Raw genomic sequence first — 5,905 nt, forward strand, 5'->3', positions numbered from 1 at the left:
TGTGTGTGTGTGTGTGTGTGTGTGTGTGTGTTATTGACTATTTTCATTTTATACAAGAGCTCACAGAAGTACTTTGGGGTGCTCTCTTTTTTAATTACATGCCTTGTCATTGACGCGTGCATCTGGAACAATTCTGTAAAGCTTAAACATTCACCTCATTCATCTTATACAGAATCTGGAGCACAGCTTCACTGGAATGAACGTTTGTCTTCACAGGAAGCAGTCTTTTGAAACAATATCGAGGTAGGTCAAACAAGCACAATCTCCTCCCGTGCCACCATGGTTTATCGTACACATGAGCAGACATGCTATAGTCCAGTCAGCATAGCTACTTTCAAAATCAAGATAATTTCAGAAAAGACTGTCAAGTGCCAATATCTGGCTTGAAACTTGGGACTTAGTTACTGACGCAAGTATACACAAAAAAACAGGCCATGTAATTTAAAGTGACTGACCTGAAGAAGTTCATTTTCATCTTGTTTTACTATGGTAAAATTAGTTATGTATATATTATGAGGTTTCTTGAGGGTAGTTTACACTTGTCCAACTTTGTGTATGTTTGTGGGTTTTTTGTTGTTGTTGTTGTTGTAACAACCTTTTTTATACTTACTCTTAGTTTTACTGTAAGAACTTGATCAGGTTTTAGTGGGTTTCTGATTTTCATACTGCTTCTCATTTGATTCACAAATCATTGTCTTAATATATACTAGGTTTTAAATATAAAGTGCCTATCATAGTTTTGAACCTTTGCCTACCCTTTTTTTTTTTCTGGTGACATTTTAATATATTGGGAATTTTGGTGGCACAATCTAGCTAGAATTAAGTCACCAGGGTCATGTCTTTGAAGGTCATAACAGACTTCAAGTCCACTCCTTTTTCTGCTTCCTACCTGCAATGAGATAAAAAGCTATGCATGGTCGTGCTTCCATAGTGTTCTGAGGTGCCAAACCTTTTAAGTTCAGAGTCCATTTTAGAGAACCTGACTTAAGTTTGAACTCAGGTAAATTAATACCTGGTATCTAGCATTAGTTTCCAAGTTGCCCCCCAACAAAACCCAACTCTAGGCTAATCCCTAACAAAACCAGTGTCTCCAGGTTACATCCTCAACTAGACCAGTGTCTCCAGGTTATTCCCACAACAAACCTGTACCCCCAGGTTACAACCCCAAACCTTGGGGTTAATGACCACCAATGCTGAGGGGAGTAGAACTTAAGTTTATGATATGACTTCCAGCACCAGACAATTATGTTAAAGGCCATAGTGACTTTCCAATTAGATACTTGCACACATATTCCTTGCTTGCTGCTTACTAAAGCCACCCTGTGTGATGGCAGCACATAGGTCAGGGGGTGGGGGTGGTCCTGAGATAGCTCAAATAGAATAAAGGCCCTTCTGGGAGTTCCATCAGATTGGCTCTTGTCTGTTTTGAGGGAGCCACTAACATTTCCCTGGTACTACAGTTCCACATAAACTTATATGTCCAAGTGACGGTGACTGTGTCCTCTGAAATCATCGGCCAGGATACAAAATTCTTAAACTCTGCAGTTAAGAGCATTTGGGAGTTCAGTTCCCACCACCCACACTGGCCAACTCACAACTGCATATAATGGCAACTTCACAGAATCCTATGCACACAAGTAGCAGAAGCTCACACACCCATACATTCGTACAAGTGAATAATTTTTTTTTAAAAAAGCATACTCAAAATAAGCAGTTACTTTCATTAACTTTTTCTATTATGAATTTGGTCACAAAAAAGGAAAACAAAAACAGGAATTCATGAAAATTAAGTTAGTTCAAAAGCCTCATAAATAATACAAGCCCTTTTACTTGTGTGTTTGTTTTGTTTCTAACCCCATTGTGTACTTCAGCTGCTATGAGGATTAATATCCCATACTGTAATGCAAATATATAGAGGCATTCATCCAATACCTTAGCATTAGATGTTTGTAATTAAATCACTTTAAAAATGTCTCAGTGACTTAGTGACAAACTCTAGCACACAGGGCAACAACAGAGAAAGTAAAACTGTAAGAAGCAAAGTCATAGTGATAAATAGGAACTAACACATCTTAAAGGTGGACAGGTTATATTTCACCTTTCGTAAGTACCTCTTTCAGGATAAATTGTTGTTTTATACTTGTGGAGCATAGGGAAGTATGCGGTGTTAATTATTTGCATTATTTGGGAACACTTGAGTTATTCAAGCTATGTACCTTTGTACACACACCTATTAGCCAAGACTCACTGTCCAAATAATGGAATTTTGTCTAATGCTACCGCTTTGATAAAGCTGTATCAATAAGTAATATAGAATTGGGTTTGGGGCAGTAACATATGATTACTAAAATTGGGATTAACAGTATATATTTAAATATTAATATATATTTAAACAATTGAAATTATATTTTAATACAAGCACAAATGAATTAATAACTTACAATAAAAATATAGAATAGTTCACCTGCATCTTTGTTATGGCATTGTTTGACTAGTCAGAATTGTAAGGTCCTTACAGCTCATGCATGTGCAATAAATAACAGGGCATTTCCCAGGTCCTGTGTCAGGCTCCCATTCAATCTGAGGAGGAAGCTTTCTTGTTAATTAAGTGATGCTCAGCTTCTAAACCTGTGGGCTGCGCTGATACCTCTGCGATTCCTGAGCTCTCATCACAGACTTCTCATTTTCTAAAAAATTCCTATTCGTCAGGTTCTCCAAATTTCTCCTCAGCATCTTAATCTATATTTGTGTGAATATTGGAATCAGACATCTAGATGCCCACTGAAAATGCCAACCTCATTCGTATGTACATGAAAAATACAACTTAGTATTTCTAGGGACTACTCATTTATAGGAAACATTTACAACACTAATTACTACTAAAAAAAGCAAACAAATAAACAAAAAAAACCTAACACCCAACCCATTCTGTATTAGAAACTCAGGAGAGATTCCTTGACAGAAATCTCATTTCACCTGTCTCTTCCCATACCTGATCCTTCCCCTTGGTGTCTCCCACCCAGTTTCCTCCCACCTCTACCTTCCACGATAATTTTGTTCCCCTTCTAAGTGGGTTTCAGGCATGCACACTTGGGCCTTTCTTCTTTTTATTCTTCCTACGGTCTATGAATTGTATCATGGGTATTCTAAGCTTTTTGACTAATACCCACTCATTAGTAGATACCATGCATGTCCTTTTGGGTCTGGGTTACCCACTCAGGGTATTTTTCTAGTTCCACCCATTTGCCTGCAAAATTCACGATTTTTATTGCTGGGTAGTATTGCATTGTGTAAATGAACCACATTTTCTGTATCCATTCTTTTGTTGAGGGACATCTGGGTTGTTTGCAGATTCTGGATATTATAAATAAAGCTGCTATGAACTTAGTGGAGCACTTGTCATTGAGGTATTGTGAAGCATCTTTTGGGTATATTGCCAGGAGTGATATAGCTGGGTCTTCAGGTAGAACAATTTTCAATATTCCGAAGAACCGCCAGACTGATTTCCAGAATGGTTGTACCAGCTGGCAATTCCACTAGCAGTGGAATCTTCAAGTCCTCACTAGCATATGCTATCGCTTGCCTTTTTTATTTTGGCCATTCTGATTAGTGTAAGGTAGAATCTCAGGGTCCTTTCAATCCCCATTTCCCTGATGATTAAGGGCAGTGAACATGTTTTTAAGTGCTTCTCAGCCATTCAAGATTCCTCTACTGAGAATTCTTTGTTTAGCTCTGTGCCATATTTTTTAAATTGGATTTCCTTGGAATCTAATTTCTTGAGTTCTTCATATATTTTAAATATTAGCCCTTTATTGGATGTAGGGTTAGAAAAGATCTTTTCCCAATCTAGGTTACCATTTTATTCTATTGACAGAGTCCTTTGCCTTAATAAGCTTTTCAGTTCCATGAGGTCCCATTAGTCACTGATTTTTTGTTCAGGAAATTTTCCCCTGTGCCAATGTGTTCAAAGCTATTTCCCACTTTCTTTTCTATTAGATTTAGTATATCTTATTTTATGTGGAGGTCCTTGATCCAGTTGAACTTGAGCTTTGTACAAGGAGATAAATATGGATCAATTTGCATTCTTCTACATGCAGAACACCAGTTAGGCCAGCACTATTCATTAAAGATACTTTCTTTTTTCTACTTTATGGTTTTGGCTTCTTTGTCAAAGATCAAATTTCCACAGGTGTGTGGGTTTATTTCTGGGTCTTTAATTCTATTCCATGGATTTATCTGTCTGTCTCTGTACCAATACCATTTGGGTTTTATCACTATTGCTCTGTAGTACAGCTTGAAGTCACAGATGGTTATTCCCCTACATGTTCTTGTTGAGAATTGTTTTCTCTATCCTGAACTTTTTCATTGTCCATATGAAGTTGAGAAATGTTCTTCCCATGTCTGTGAATAATTGTGTTGGAAGTTTGCTGGGGATTATGTTGAATCTGCAGATTGCTTTTGCTAAGATGGGCATTTTTACTATGTTAATCCTACCAATCCTTGAGCATGGGAGATGTTTGCATCTTCTGTGATCTTCTTCAATTTCTTTCTTCAGAGACTTGAAGTTCTTGTCATACAAATCTTTCACCTGTTTGGTTAAAGTTATACCAAGATATTTTATATTATTTGTGACTATTGTGAAGGATGTTGTTTCTCTATTTTCTTTCTCAGTCTATATATCATTTGTATACATGAAAGCTACTAATTTTATATCCAGACACTTTGCTGAAGTTGTTTGTCATCTGTCAAAGTTCTCTGGTAGAATTTTTGTGGTCAATTACGTATACTATCATATTATCCACAAATAGTGATACCTTAACTTCTTTTATCACCTTGATCCCCTTTTGTTGTCTTATTGCCTTAGCTAGAACTTGCTATACTATATTGAATAGATGGGGAAAGTGTGTGCAGCCATGTCTTGGGAAGGGCAATGAACAAAATAGGCAGCAATGAGGGTTAGGGAGCAGGGGGATCCTCTAGAAAGTCACAGAGACCTGGGATGTGAGTGGCTACCAAGACTCACTGGGGATGGCATTAGCCAAAATGCCCAACAGTGGGGGGGGGTAGAACTGGAAGAGATCACCTTCAACAGTTAGACATGGCCCCCAGTTGAGGCAGTGGACCACCCATCCATCTTCAAAATTTGTAACCCGGAATTGTTGCTGTCTAAAGAAAATATAGGGACAAAAATGGATCAGAGACTGAAAGAATGGTCACCCTGTGACAGACCCAACTCGAAACACACCGAATTCTGACACTATTCCAGAGGCCATGTTGTATATGCAGATAGGATCCTGGTGTGGCTATCCTTTGAGAGTCTCTATCAGCAACTAACTGAGACATATGCACAAATATACAGCCAACCATTAGATTGAGGTCTGGAACCAATATGGAACAGTTAGAGGAAGGACTGAAGGAACTGAATGGGGATCGAAATCCCATATGAGGAACAACAGTTTCAACTAACCTGAAACCTTCAGGGTTCCCAGAATCTAAGCCAAAAACCAAGCAATATACATGGACTGGTTCATGGCCCTGGGCATATGTGTAGCAGAGGACAGCCTTGAATGGCCTCCGTAGGAAAAGATGCACTTAATCCTGTGGAAACTGATATCTAAAGGAAGAGGGATGCTTGTGGGGATGAGGTTGAAGAGGGTGAGCAGGTGGGAGAGCATGATCTCAGAGGAGAAGGGGGGAGGTGGGATGGAGTGAAAAACTTGAGAAAAGGGGACTGGGATGGGGACAAAGTTTGGAATGTAAATAAATAAAATAAATAAAATACTCATTTCACAAAGACAACACAAATCAAAATCAGAAAAAGTAAAAAAAAAAGAAGAAGAAAAGAAAGAAATGAGGGGAGGAAGAGAAAGGAAAGAAAAGAGAAATGAGAAGAAGAGGAGAGGAG

Source organism: Mus pahari, chromosome 12 (assembly GCF_900095145.1).
Source record: "Mus pahari chromosome 12, PAHARI_EIJ_v1.1, whole genome shotgun sequence".
Taxonomy (NCBI): domain Eukaryota; kingdom Metazoa; phylum Chordata; class Mammalia; order Rodentia; family Muridae; genus Mus; species Mus pahari.